Source organism: Zonotrichia albicollis, chromosome 1, assembly GCF_047830755.1.
Source record: "Zonotrichia albicollis isolate bZonAlb1 chromosome 1, bZonAlb1.hap1, whole genome shotgun sequence".
NCBI classification, from domain to species: Eukaryota; Metazoa; Chordata; class Aves; order Passeriformes; family Passerellidae; genus Zonotrichia; species Zonotrichia albicollis.
The window spans coordinates 33,198,360-33,213,836 of NC_133819.1; the positions used below are offsets into that span (position 1 = coordinate 33,198,360).

Below are 15,477 nucleotides of genomic sequence, written 5' to 3' on the forward strand. Positions count from 1 at the left end.
GGAGGAGATACAGCTGCTAATTGCATTCTTCATCGGTTTTCACTGGTTGGTACAACTCCACTAAAATTAGTGAGACAGCATTCATATCAAGCTGGTATTACACAGTTTAGAACCAGGAATAAAAACTCTGGACAAATTGGACTTTTGCAAAAGAATTGAAAATTCACCACACAAGTTTTTTCTGTGGCACTTCAAAATCTGCTGGAAAGTACTAAGCATTTGTAGACATAATTCCATGAACAGATGGAAATACGGCCTATAAAAATGGTTGGTGCAGATTTGTAGGCAAGCAGTGCACTTTGGGATACAGCCAGCTTTCAAAATCCAGGACCTGCATCATCTTTGCACTGAGAGAGAAGGAGGGCTCTTTAAAAACGTGTTTCTGGAGCTTCTCTGGAAGCTAAAACCTGATGGCAGAGTTCCCATGACAGGACACTCTTCACGAAGCCAGCAGTGAACAATCTACAAGCCTCTTCAAAGTCAGCAGGACCTCACAGGGCAGTGTCTGTCCCTGTCTGGATGGCAGCTGTCTTGCTTCCCTCAGTTTTATGGATTCTAATCTATTTCCATCCCTTACCCTATTTTATGGTTGTGGTTGATAAGATAAATTAGTCTCTTTTTTGAAAGTGCCACAGTTTAGAGAGTACACAACTGTCAACCGAAGCTCAACGTTCCCTAGGCTTGTCCACTCCATGACCTCATGTAGCATAAAATAGAAATTAGAATTATTTTCGGACTTGAAAACACACGTCCAGACATTCCTTCAGAGACTCATGTAAGATCAGAGTGATTGTTTTTTTGCTCAGCATCCCACCCCCCACAGAGCTCGCTGGCTGGGGCCTGTGTGCATATCGCCAGCACATGTGCAGGCATGTGGAAACGGGGCAGGGGCAGGTAATTAGCCTTTCTGGAGGGGACATGCCTTTCTCCTGAGAGCAAAACAAGAGAGCTCTGAGGGCAGGAGGGTAGCAGATGTAAGCTGTCGAGGAGGGAAGCTCACAGACAGGACATGAGGGGTAACATGTGAGCAGCCTGGTGCTGGAGAGACTGGTACTTCAGCTGAGAATAGCAAAGAGCCAGATACGACTGATGGGTCAACTGAGATTTCATCAAAGGAAAGCTTTCCAGATCAATTAGTCTATCTGAATGTCCTGCTGAGACAGGATTCCTGTCATATGTGCAGTTCTGCTCTGCTCACGCCCTGTAAGATCCCCAAACTAGCCCTGTCTGTGTTGTTCTTGTGGGGTTCAGAGAAGCAGCACCTAGAAGGGGATGAAGGCTCATCACCTGCTTATAGAGCAAACCAAGAGCACAGCTCACAGCATTTCCTAACACACTCACCCCAAGCTGCAGTCCTGTCACACAGGGATGGTCCTGATCGATGGTCTGCAGCTTTTTTCCAAGCCTGCTCTATTCCTAATGAAAATGGTAAGCTGAGGACAGTAGTTTTCTGTATAACACAACCACTCCTTTCCCTTTGCCCCCCACAGATTTAGCGCTTGTGCTGACTGTTGAAAAATCAGTCATTAACAGCCAGGAAATGACTTTGCCATCAATCAGAATATTGCTCAGCCATGTTTCTGCTTTTTCCCCCTTTCTCTGCATAATTATTCTCATCCTCTGCTGATTACAGTTTATAATAGCTATAATTCTCTTAAAATCAATCACTGCTTGACTTAACCACAGGATTACCAGCAGAAACATCAAGGAACACAGATATTCTGAACTGCTTTTTAATTATTATTCTTATTTAACAACACATAATCTTATAGGTAAATCACACTTAACCTTCCTCTTAGCAGTATTAAGCAGCAGTTATTTTATTTAAATTTTGTTTTAAATCATGAAGTGTTTGATAACATGACCATTCTCACTTCACTAGACGATTTGGTGACATGTAACTAATGTGATATTTTGGCATGTAATCACAGTGGTTGTCTGGTGTACAGTAAGACAATTTTTGAGTATATTAAATTAAAAACAACACTAGATTAAAAATCACATTTTTCCTAAACAGAGTGGAAATCTGTAGCCCACCACAAACAATGGTATTCCTAATACAGCTGAACCATAGGTTTCTGTTATTCTGCTTGTATCACCACTTTGCCTCCAATCATTTTCTCTTGCCCATATATTCAGTATATTCCCCTTACTGATTATGTGCTTCTGTCATGCAGAAAAATGAAATATTTAAAAAATTGAGGACATAATTATATGGAATAGCCAAATTGAAAGAAGGATTGAAGACAAGGCGTAGAGTCTGAATTGACTTTTAAGGTAAAATAAAGCCTTAACTTAAAACAGACTTCCCACACACACCCTTTTAAAAATTTTTTGTAAGGAAAATATTGTATGAGACTGTATACCTTTAGATAGGGAATAGGAACTAAGTACTTTGAGCCTCCTCTGCATAAGGATATGACATTGAAACATGCAAAGGAAGCGATTTTCCACACAGAATATTTTGATCCTGCTATTTCACATAAATTCCTGCAGAAAACTTAATCAGACATTTCTTGTTGAATTATTTAAATTCAACAATCTTGTTGAATTATGTAAATCTCCATGTGCAATATCCATGTCATGTGTTTGACTCTTCTTTATTTACCACCTTGCAACCAGCAGTATATTATTGTTAATTTTGACCAGATGAACAGGACATCTACATGTTTTGCTAAAAAGAGCAAATTCAGGGGGAAACTCACAGCAGTTAAGATAAAAATGTGGTCTACCCATGAACTGCACCCTTTATAGCTATCTGCCCTATGGAAATTAACTGCTCTGGTGTGTCAAGATAGAGCACTACTAGATGCATTACTGGAGATACTTTGCCATTCTGATATTAAATAATTAACTATACTGTGCCTAATGATCCCCTGCATCCCCTCAGATGTGTTCCTAAGACTGGTAGGAAATTATGGAAAAAGAACTAAATGGAAGAGTTCCTGTTTTATCCACTCTTTCTTTATCATCACCTGATCTTGCATTTCACTAAACCCCCCCCCATCTCTTTTCAGCTGCACTGATCATGGATGCAGCAGGGGAGTGTCTGTTGAAGCCATTTTGCCAAAAAATAACAAAGGACCACATTTCTTTGGCACATAGCATGACTGCTGGCCTAGCTGTGAGTAAAAAGCCACTTGGACTGCGTTGCCCATCTACTAAAATGCTTTTCTCAACCTGGTCTGGACTCTGGTCAGGTCACTGAGGCTTCCTCCCGAGCCCACCAAGGAGGAGGACGGAGGACGGCACCCGGCAAGTCCTGCCTTTCTTGAGGAGCCCTGACACAGACCAGGGGTCTCTCGGTCACATGAGAAATGGTTTGTAGGCTCAGGCCCCCAGGGGCCATTATTTCAAAGTTGCACAGCCATCATGTGGCTGCACCAAGCACCTCCTGCCGTGTCTGTGCCTTTCAAGAAACAAAGCTGTGTTGTGAACTATTGGCGATGTTAATAGCTTTCTTCCCTCTAGAGATTTGCTCCTGCTTTGGCCCCAAATATTTCAAAATAGCTGAAGCTGGCAGCAAGAGCCATGGGAAGAAAAATGTTAATGCATGTTAATTTCTGGTTTAGACATGATGAGAATTTCATTTTCTTCATTAAAATTCCCCAGTGCTGATGGGATCCTCCCCTGATTCATGGACTGTACCTTGTAGCGCTCCTCTGTGAGCCATCACATATACAGCCTGATGTCTTTAAATAGTTTTGTTTTCCTCTCCTTCCAGCTACTCCACTTATCATTCTCCACTGATACACAATATGCTCTCCTTCCAGTTAGATGGCTGCATTTTTGTGCAGGAATTTCAGGGCATTTTATAAAATTTCCTGTAAAAAGATTGACGTTATCACAAATTGCAGCATCATGGTTACTCACAGTGAAAGGGAGAGACAGTGACAGGTTTGCAGAGGAATCTGGTAAACAGAAAAATAAAATGCAAAAACAAACTGGAAATCAGGCTGACTGGGGGAGGGAGGGGGGACATAGAAGAGCAGTTCTGTACTCCAGAGAACAAACAAATAATCCCATCCAGAAATTTTGAAGGAGTGATTGAGGAGGACAGAGGCTCAGTTGCTGGATACTCATATCAGTTGTTAAATGTCAATTAAAAGTATCCCATCTGTGGGAAGCTGTGGACAATACAACTATATATGCTTATGCTGCTTTTGCTTAGTTGAAGAGTGGAAAACTTGCATTTCACATGATCAGATATAGAATCCACATAACACAGCTCCTCTCCTTAAATGGCCTAATCAGTGTAGATCATAGCAACTGCCTTCTAAATATACAAAGAGAAATCTAGAAATCTAGAGACAGAGAAGAGAGGCATCAAGGATTCCGAGTAACAGACTGCAGAGATTAATGTTGCCTTCCACTCTGCTAAGAGTATTTTTCAATTTTGCTGTGATCTTCAAGATAAGAGAAAGCTGCTCCATTGTATCAACTCTGCTGCTGTGAGTGTGCTGTAGTGTCAGGCCTCACCACCAGCCTTTCCCAAGGGGTGGAGCCAACTGAAGATATCACATTGGTCCTGAAAAGTCACCTAAAGCCTGCCAAAGAGCAACATGGAGATCTGTTTTTGGACTGTACATTTGCTAGGGAAGAAGCATGCAATGGGATGGTCTGTGCACAGTAAAATCAATTCATTTGGTAGCAGGCAGAACTGGTACACATGAAATTCATTGCTAGGTGTAAGGAAGACAAAACCTCAGCAAACTAGAAGGTCAGTGTTGTTCAAATCACCATGCAAGAAGAGTAATAATCACAGCCCATAGTAACCTCATTGATTCACGCTGCATAGCATCATGAGCAGATCCCATGGGGAGCCCTTTTTCCCTGTTTTCTGCCTTGCCAGGAGACACTGTTCACACTAGATGAGCATGACCTATGTGACTCAGTACAAAGAATAACCAAATACACCTCTCAGTCTGCCACTCCCTTTCACCACCTCCACTGTCACTGTATACTCTGCGTTTTAAGAAAAATACACATCACGCTGAGGTTTAAAATGCCATGTTGTATCTTGCTGTGATGAACTCCATTAGTGCTGGGGGAAAGCTGACTCTTTCAGACTGAGAAGCTATGCTGAAAGCCCAAGAGGCCAAGCCCAGGAGCTCGCTTATCAGTGTACAAAGCTGTCATCATACAGAGCAGGACCACTGAATGATAGGGCAAGGCTGTGAAAACAGATAAAGTTTCCTTAAAAACCCTACCTTAAAAAAAATTGCAAATCAGTGGTTGCAGTCACACTGCATTATTCTTTAAGATACCTATTTAAAGTCACTTCTTTTTTTCTAACTACCCTAGGGTGCCACAAATGTTTTCTGGTCTAGCTATAGAGTGAGGGCATTTTCATGCCAAGTACTACAGACCACACAGAAGAAGCTTCAATTAATGGAATTTCAGTGTTCTGCATTGCTGATCTACTTAGCAATGCATTTTTGAGGACATTTTAAAAGTTGTTTAGCTGACTGCCAAAAATGAGGATCATTAAAAATAGATTCACAGCTGTTTGGGAAAGCTGAGATATAATTTTGTCTTCATTATGCCTTATTGCAGATGTTATTGATTTAGTCTCACTGCATTTTAGTGGGCAATATCAATTCGTGCTGTCTTTGACTTTGGAAACTGGGAAGTCCATTTATTCTTATTCTTACGGCTCACAGTATAGAAGAAGGGCAAATAACTATGAAGTAAATTTGGAAGACAACCTCCTTGTGTGGCAGCATGATTGTGCAGGTGATCAGAGCTCATAAGCTCCTCAGAACATCCCTATACAGTGAGCCTCAGATTGCAGTGGAATTTGTACAAAACATGCCCTGAAAATAGCACTTGAATTTTCTGCTCCAAGGGACTTTGCTTTAGTGAGAGTTTTCTCATGCAGCTGCAGAAACTAAGTCCATTTATATATGATTATATATGTTTGTGAGTGTATATGTGGAATTAAATGCTGCTCTTCATAGCATGCATGAAGATTCAATTCACTTTGGCATAATCAGCTTAAACAGGAGGAGAAGTCTAAATTTCCTGGCATCTGATCACTAATGCAGGAAGCCTTCAAGAATTCCTCCAACAGAAATTGTATACATAATTCCTGGAAGTTTCATAAAATGCATGTATAAAAGCACAAAGGACAAGGCCATACTAAAAAAGTTGTAATAGTAACACAAGCACAGAATCATGCATTAAATAAATCTCTCAGTCACTCATTCTCAACAAGAACTGCACATACGCTGTTTCAATTGTGCAACACTTTTAATGTTGCCCTTTTGGGCAGAGAACAATATGGAAATACCTTTCCTCTGCCCAACCAGTTCCTTTAAACAGTTGTGCTCCTTAACACCCTCACACTGACTTTGGTGAGCCTTCTCACTCAGCTCGGCTTTAATGTTTTGTAGCCACTCTCAATGGAGTGAAAGGCAGCTAATGCTGCAGCCCTCTTCTTTATTGTGCTGCAGAGGACCTACACTGACCAGAGTGTGGGTTGGGAAAGCAGCTGTGGCATTGTTAGCCAGTACTCACTTCCCACATATGCTACTAGCCCAGGATGAATGAACCCACCACAGGCAATTGTCACCCACAGCATTTCTAAGGAGCTTTTTGTCCACTTCCATCACTTAATCCAGCAGACCTCCTTGGCTAAAGTTAGCACTGTGCACACTGCTGATTTTCACCTTAGGAGTGTTCATCTTGGAAGCTGTGGTGTGGGACAGTCTTGCTGCTTCCCTCAAATACAGATCAATGCACAGCAAAGGAAAGGGACGGGCATTTTGCAGTGAAGAACACCTGGTTTTGGTAATCCTGTAAAACACAATTTTTCTCCAGAACTAGTGAGAATGCTTAACATTTTGCAACCTCCATAAGGCCTTCATAAAAGGGCTCAGCAAATCCCACTGCAAATCCCACACTAATATTGGTATGCTTTCAACCATGGTGGGTCCGTGCACGTGACTAACTGCACACAAGTGAAAGTAAAGGAACTCACAGATTGTCTCACAGTGTCTTAAAAGGAACACAAAACTCTTTACAGACCACAATATATCTCACACCCACTGAAGGATCTCTCTATAAAAGGACTTCACACACTGAAGCCTTAATTGGAATCATCTCAGAAGAATAGAGAGCACAATCATCCCTTGTGGTCCTGAGCCCTCTGCTGCTACTGAGACTAGTAACCCAAAATCAATGCTTTGCTAATTTAATTATAACTTAATTGTAATTTAATTTAATTTGATTCTTTATCCAACAGAGTACAGTGATGAACTTGAAGCATAGGAGCTCTGAGGGGAAGAAGGATTCCTGTGCTCAGGTTTGTGTGCTTTGCTGCTCTGTATTTGGCCAGCTAGTCAACATTAGGACTATGTATGGCCTCAGGGCATGCTGTGAGCTGGCAGAACTCACTTTGGCCAAAAGAAAGAACTCACTTTTGCACTTTTCTTTCTCACAGGTCCCAATCTTGGCCATGCAATCACATCACTTGCCATGCCCTGGTGGTGGTGCTCATCAGATGAAAAACATGATAAAGTGGTGGAATGGCATGCTCAGAGGAGGAGCACAAGCAGGTAGGAAAGGACAGAGGAAGACAAAGGCCTCTAGTCTTCCATAAGTGTGAATCTTCCCCTGGATTTGGATGTCTTTTGAACTGATGCCACCATATTACTGCCACCAATGGGACATGGAGAGAACTGAACATTGGGATCAGCGTTTTCAGTATTTTTTCAAATAAAGATGAGAATTCTGACCAAACCACCACATCTTTACACAAATACTTGTGCTTCAGCCAAGATATATAAATGTGTATGGGAGAAGGGATATAGAGAGCTCTGTGTGAGATACTGTGTTTGCAGGAACATAAATCCTGTTGGGCAGCAAAGCCTGCTTCCCTGTGCTTTGGCCAGGAACCCCAGCTGTCTCAAATAAAATGGACACAGCCTTTGCTGGTTGGCTGACACATAAAGGATCAAACCAACACTTAAAAACATGAGCTGCTATTGCCTTAACTTGTAGCCCAAGGCTGTAACAGTATGTCTCTGCTGCAGGTGGGTGGGCTGCTGAGCAGTGTCCTGTTGTCCCTTGCTATGTGACATCTTTCTAAGCCTCAACAAACAGTAGCAAATGGCTGTACCCATTACTTCTCACTCTGGCTTTGTCACATAAGCCCCACTGTGCCAAAGAACATTGATGGCCATCTAGTCCTATTACTTACTGCTTTCTTGGTTTGCCTTTCACATGACTCTAAGCTTGTGAATAGCACCAATGGTATTTCTGCATAGGTTTGGTCACTCTTTTGTATCCTTTGATTGTTGGATCTTTTCTTAGTCACACACATGTAAGCCTAAATGTGTGGCTCTTAGTAGCTCTGTGCAATCATTTCCTAAGCCTTTCTATGCACTTTCTGGCACTATACAGCTGGACCATGCTGACTTTGTCTTTGGGGAAACATCTGAAGTTCTCAGACCCATCTATCTATCTTTATGCTCAGTCGCTATCTGATCTCCGGGGGCTCCACTGCAGCGTTCCCACACTCAGGCAGAGCTGCCTTCCTCCTTCTTTTTCACTGATTAACAACCTTCTTCCTCTTCTGACTCCCAGCTTCCCATTGCTTTGTGGGTACTCTGTGCTGAAATTCCCATTTGATGTCGAACTGGTCTCGAGCTCTGCTGAGGAAATCTGTGATCTGTTGTCTGAGCACAGAATCATGACAGCAAGACCTTCACAAGGGCACTGCAATGTCTTGTTCTCAGTCCTTGCCTGTGTGTCCTTCAGGCAGCATCATTCTTGCTTGGAGATGGAGTAAAGAATTATTGTGGCTAACAGCATGATGATTATTCAGAATTAGGTTCACATCTCAGGATGCAGACAAATGTCTCCATTTATGTTCTTCTGATCACTCTGTACTTACTGCACTGCCCCAAATCTGCCCTTCTTTGGGCAGTCATGCCATGCCACTGAATCTTCTTTTAATCTGTGTTGTTTTGCCCTGTGTGAGAAGTATGGACACAGCACATTGGAGAAGGCTCTTCTCTCAGACAACTGCACTGCAGGTGTAAAGAGATGAGCAAGTCCCTTGCAGATCCTTGCAGAACCAATGGAAAGAAATAATTTTCAAACATATTAGGCTAGTTTAGAAAGGTTTAAATACAATAAATAATGACCTACAGTCTACTGACAGTATTGATACATCTTCAATGAGTAAAATGGGAACCCAGCAACTATATGTAGAGTTCAATGACATGACTGAAGTTGTTCTGAAGTTGCTTAGCACTTTTAAAAACCTCTCATATAATGTTCTCATCCCTCAGCAGATATTGACCAACTCATCTGCTGCTGCATTTGCAGCTGTTGATTGTCCCAGTCCAAATGCACTGAACATTTTACTGCCTCCAGCATCCTGTTGTGTTTGATGCCAGATTTGACTGCCTAGTGCTACCTTTGAGAAAGAGTTTTAGGCAGGATGGCAAGTGGTGTCTTTTATTACATAGAAGATTTGTGGAGCCTCACTACAGAAAATGAGCAGTGTCATTTTCTCTCATTCCAGTCTGATGTTGAGTGCTGTTCACAATGGTTTATTCACCACAATGCTTGTCAGAAGGCATATTTCACTATAGCCAAAGGCAAACTGGCAAAAATTTTCCCATCAAAGAAGTACAGGGAATGGGTCATTCTGAGCCCAGAAAATTCTCATTTCTGTATTTACATGATGTCTACTTATAAATGCTACAGGGTGGTGGCTTCAGCACAGTGCTACTGCTGGATTTCCTTTCCCATGTTGTTTTTTTCCCTTTACTTCATGTTGCTGCACAGAGTAGCAATATTTTATAGTATGTGCCTGATTTAAACTACCTTTATGCTTTCCAGTGCCCACCCTCTGGGCTGGGGCTTCTGACTAAACCTCACCATGTGGCAGCTGCCTTATTACTTTGCAGAACTCTGCTGCATGTGCACAGCATCTGGACATTTGCAATGATGGAGGCATTTCCTGAGTCTGAGTGTGTCTCAGAAGGAGGATGGAGCTCAGCAGAGGATGCCAGATGCCCAGATGAGCTGGCTTCAGACTCCTCTGATGCCTGTAGTCTGTGGTCAGTCTCCTGCCCCTTAGCAGCTGCCATAGCCTGGTACCACAAACTCGCCTTTTGCTCAAGGTTTCCCTTTCTCCAGGGGTGTGATTTTCATCCATGACAGGTAGCTGATGCTGGACCTGCTTGTGCTCCTGACATGGGTAGAACAAGCTCAGTGGGTTTCCTATGACCAGACAGGACTGGGCAGTGGATTTATTTCCCTGCTCTGCTCTGTGCATCAGGATGAGCGTGCCCAACATCTCATGGGTGCAATAGTTGGAGGAGTTCTTCCTGTTCAGAGGAGCTGATGTGACATGGCGGCTGATGCCCATCCAGCTGGCACCCAAATGGCTCCTGAGCCTGCAGGAGCTGGATGGTAGGCAACCCTCTGCCCTGTCTGTGGTCCCATGAACGAGAAGGAGCTCCCAGTGCAGAGCTCCTTCTCTGTAGTAAATGTTTGTTTGTCTGTTTGTCTTGTTGCTTGAGTCATTCTTTTGTTTTGTTTTTTTTTTTTCCTGGAAGAGCTGCCCAGGGGTACAAAATCCTCCCACAGGTACCTCATGTAGGGCAGCCCTTAGGCACAGCCCGTTGGTGTCCACCCTGCCTGTGGTGAGGCTGTACATCCACCTGGTGTCCAAACGGAGAACTGAGGCTCTGCTTTCCCTCCCCACACCTCGGGTAGTCTCCCTTTCTTCCCGAAGGCAGCTCTTATGTTTACTGGTCAGGGAGGGACTTGAGCAAATGTTTTGCTCCTTTCCCTGTAGGGATGAGCTGCCCCCTGAAAAGTAGGAAATCCTACTTCATCAAAGGTCAGATATTTTTATTGCAGAAATACCATGCAGCAGGACAGGTGTCCTACACAATGGTGTCTCTAAACAGGGCCTTCCTGATGTAAATGTAAATGGCAAGGCAGAGTTTGGGCTCTGCACACACTCGCTGTCCTCAGCCCTCCTGCTTTCATGTGAAAGGGTGACCTGTCCAGCTGCTCTGTCAGAGGTGACATCAGCTCTCCCTCACCCAGAGTTTGCTTCTGGCAATTCTGCCTTACTGACTCCATGTTCTTGCCTTTGCCTGACACTTTTTGATTGCTCATTACCCTTTGCAGCATGATGACTGAAAGAGAGTAGATTTAGATTAAATATTGGGAAGAAATTCTTCACTGTGAGGGTGGTGGGGCACTGGGACAGGTTGCCCAGAGAAGGTTGCCCCATCCCTGGCAGTGTTCAAGGACAGCTGGGGTGGGGCTTTGAGTACCCTGGTCTAGTGGAAGGTGACCCTTCCCATGACAAGAAAGTTGGAATTAGGTGGTCCTTAATGTCCCTCCAATCCAAACTATTCTATGATTCTATGATGATTCTGTGTCTGGGCCACATCCATGATCTATCAAGGCTGTTTCAGCTTTGACTACAGGGATTTTATGTTTTCCCCGTTTGCAAATGCAGTTACCTCTCTCATTGCCCAATCAAAGTGACAGCAATCCTGTTCCATTCCCACCATAAAATCCATGCTCTGCTGCTCCAATGACAGCGCTTTTTAACTTCAGCCCAAATTAAAGCCAAAGCGGCGTTGCTGCCACTTTCAGAAACTAGGGCCTGCAAATATTTAGAGAATTAATACAAATAAAAATCACTGGGGCTGGCAGCTGCATTTTGTGGAGGGCAGAACCCATCATGGCAGCCTCAAGAGGCAGCACAGGGACCCTGTAGCAGGGTCACCCCAGGGCAGAGGGACCACCGTGACACAGGGACCCTGCAGCAGAGAGACTCCCAGGGAACAGAGATCCCGGAGCACAGGCACCCTGTCGCAGTGGCACCTGGGGGCTGAGAGACCCCTGCAGCAGGGTGACCCCGGGGCAGAGGGCCCCAGAGCAGTGGCACCCCAGGGGCTGAGAGACCCCTGCAGCAGGGCAGAGGGACCCTGGGACAGGGACCCCAGGGCGCTGCTATCCTAAGGCACAGTGACCCTGGTGGCAGTGCCATCTATCCTAAGGCACATGGACCCTGCTGCACAGGGACCCTCGTGGCACACAGACCCTGGCGGCACAGGGCCTCTGGCGGCACAGGGCCCCTGGTGGCAGTGCTATTGATCCCAAGGCACAGGGCCCCTGGTGACACACGGACCCTGACGGCAGTGCTATCTATCCCGAGGCACAAGGATCCTGGTGGCAGTGCTATTGATCCCGAGGCACAGGGACCCTGGTGGCACACGGACCCTGGTGGCAGTGCCATCTATACCGAGGCACAGGGACGCGGTGGCGGCCCGGTGCTGCCACCTGGCGGCCACGCGGGTGGCGGCAGCGGCGGCGCAGACCCAGCGCCCTCCGGTGGCGGCGCGGCGTCGGTGGCGGTGGCGGCCCGGCGGTGGCGGTGGTGACGCGGCGGTGGCCGCCCGACGGTGGCGGTCGCGGCCCGGAGGTGGCGGTGGCGGTGGCGGGACGGGGACGGCGGCGCGCGGCGCCATCGCGGGAAGCGGCGCTGCCGCGGGGGCAGAGCGCGCTGCGTGCGCGGCCAAGTGCGGCACGAACCCGTAACGAACGAACCGGCCCCGCAGGGAGGTTTTGTTTGTTTTCCCTCTGGTTTTGTTTTTCACAGAATCATAGAAGCATTTAGGTTGGAAAATACCTCTGAGATCGCAGGGTCCAAGCTATGACCAAGCACCACATTGTCAACTTGACCATGGATGGTCACTAAGTGCCACATCCTTTCTCAGATACCTCCAGGGATGGTGACTCCACCGCCAGTAGCTCATTCCAAGGTTAAACAGTGCTTTCTATGAAGAAATTCCTCCTGATGTCCAACTTGAAACTCCCCATGCCAGCCTGAGGCTATGTCCTCTCATCCTGTGGCTTTGCCGCACATCCCTTAAAATCTGTGCTGGAATCCTCACAACTCCATCCCAACAGGCCTGGCCTGGATGCAACGCTGGAGCCGAGCCTCTTTGTACCCCTTGTTCACAGCCACTTTCCCATTCTCCTGCTCATGGTGGTACTGGAGAGCCTCAGCACCAGTACAGTAGCAGCCTGAGTCCTTTAAGACAGGCAAGGTGTGCTCGCTGTGGGTCTGGCACAGGGAAATCCTCACACTCTTTTTCCGGAGAAGCACCATCCCCTGGGAGCTTAAGGGATGCCTGGCAGCAAGCCAAAATGCTGCATTTCCCCCAAGCCCCTTTCCGTGACTCTTCAAGCCCACTGCCCTGGCAAATCCTGACTTCACACCACTGGTACAAAGACTTTATGGGCTCTGGCTCCAGCCCAGCCTTTTCATTAATTACATTCAGGTAAAGGATCTGCTTTAAAAAGCAGACGTTATCTGTAGCCAAAGTTCTGTTAGGAAACAGCTTACCTGAAACACTGACAAGCAATGACAACCACTATTATATATGTGTTACAGTACTGGTAATAAAACTGACCAGTAAATCAGAACAAGGAAGACAACTGAAGCACAGAGTAACTGATTAGGAGTTAAGCTGGAAAAAATCCCAAATCCAAGCCAGGGCTCAAGCCTCGGGCCAATTTGTGTTTCAAATATTATATTATTTTTGCAAATATAAACATAATAATTACATCAGCATGGGTAGGAAGCTCTGTTTGGCTCCCCTCCCCACCAGAAATCTTTTTGCATGGGCTGGAATTAATAAATACATCATAAACCCTGTCTTCCTCTTTCCCCCTTTGCATCCCAAATCCCTTGACTTTTTGAGATAGCGCCGAGCAAGTGTGGTTCTCAAAATGTGTTGCAAAGGTGGGCAGGTGAATTATTGCATCCCTTGCCTGCAGACAAAGCTACAGATCTGGCCTCAAGATTTTTTGGACATCTGGGGAAAGCAAGACTTGGAGGAGATGAAAAATTTCAAGACTGTGGAGGCCCTTGGGGCTCAGAGCTCACTGGTGAGTGGGAGAAGGAAGCAACATGAGGAGAGAGGGAGGATGGAGGCGAGTGAGTAGGGCAGGACCCAGTATTTATGGTTCCCCTCACCCTGCAGGAACTGGCTGTCTCCCATGCATTTGTGGCACTCAACTTCCTGAAGCTACCATGGGGAAGCAGCACCTCTGTTTTGCTGACAGGGAAATAGGGCTTAGTGAGTGACTGACTGGGATAACAAATATCTGAACTGGAAATAGAACTCTGGTCATAGGGGAAAGGTAAATAAGAAACACAGAAAGGCAGGGGGAGGGAAACCCAAACAGCTGTGGTTTTTAAAGGTGGAAAAGCACTGAGAGCCTTGGGGCCCTCTTCAAACACTGTGGGACTCTGTCTCTTGCCAAAAATACTATTTGAAAATCCTGACACTTCTGTTTCTCTGCAAAGAGACTTGTGGACAGGACTCGGCCTCTAAATCACAGCAAAAACCATGCAAGAAAAACAAAAGCAACCTAAAGTTTGTCTGGCAAGAAAAGTATTGATCTAAATCTCAGCCACATGGCACATGGGATGTTGTGTGTACAATGGTGTCATAATGATTTCATAAGTGATTTCATAAACTTCACCCTAAAAATGTGAGGCTGACTCCACTCCACAGGGGCAGGCTGAGCAAGAAAAAAAAAGCTGTGGGGTAATGGGGAGCAATTCTGGGTGCAGCCCTTTCCTCCTCAATACTGAGCCCCAAACTCACATAATGGGCTGTGTTCACATGTGGCTGAAGGCACAAAAGCCCTCCCCAGGCCATTGTTGCAGAAACAACAGCATTTTCTGCAGATGTCTCACGTTGCTCAAGTATTTTGTGGAAAGGTTATTACTGCCTGGACACACCTGGTGCAGCACTGGCAGCACAGGGAATGCTCCTGCAGGGAGCAGCCTCCATTAGCCTCGGGAGAATGGGTTTGGTTTGGGGCATAAAGCTGGATAAATGCGTGTGTATGCCAACAGGGTGGAGAGTCCTGCTGCAAACAGCAAAGCATAAGATGAGGGGCTGTTCGTGGTAACCACAGAGTCCATTTCCCATTTTCTCAGCATTCCAGGGTTTTTCCTGGGCTTCAGGGTCTTTTTAGATTGTTTGAGTGCTGCTGGCGTGTCTTTCAGCAGAGCTGCTTGCCGTAGCTCAGGACAGTTTGTCAGGGAGACATTTGCAGCCACAGCAGAGCTAGACAACTGTTGCTTGTCAGGACAAGAGGTCAAGTGTGAGCCACTCCAGAGGGAGGCAGGGAGCCAGGACAGCCACCAGAGACTACGTGTTCCTGGGGACACTGAAAGGCAGCAAAGAGTCTCTTTTTTACAACCTACGGTTTATTTTTCAAAGCGGCTCCAGCTGCTGCAGCTGGGAGTGTCCTTGCTCTTGATCAGACTTGTGACATGCAATCCTCCAACAGATTTGGTGATGCCTCACAGACCCTCATTCAACTCGCCCCTGCCTCCAGCCTGCTGATTTGGAAAGGTCTAAGCAAGCTTACTTAATTTACTTTTTTTTTGGTAGAAAATAAAAAGCA

At 45.6% G+C, this 15,477-nt stretch overlaps 1 long non-coding RNA gene across 1 annotated transcript in view; it reads left to right on the forward strand.

Annotated features, from left to right (window-relative positions):
• The window catches only part of LOC141728549 (uncharacterized), a 23,409-nt gene extending 13,394 nt beyond the window's left edge, over positions 1-10,015 (forward strand). Inside the window, exons 2-3 of the long non-coding RNA XR_012579599.1 lie at positions 7,247-7,306; positions 7,445-10,015. This is a non-coding gene — a long non-coding RNA (uncharacterized LOC141728549). The remainder of the gene's footprint in view (positions 1-7,246; positions 7,307-7,444) is intronic.
• The last annotated feature ends 5,462 nt before the right edge of the window (positions 10,016-15,477 follow it).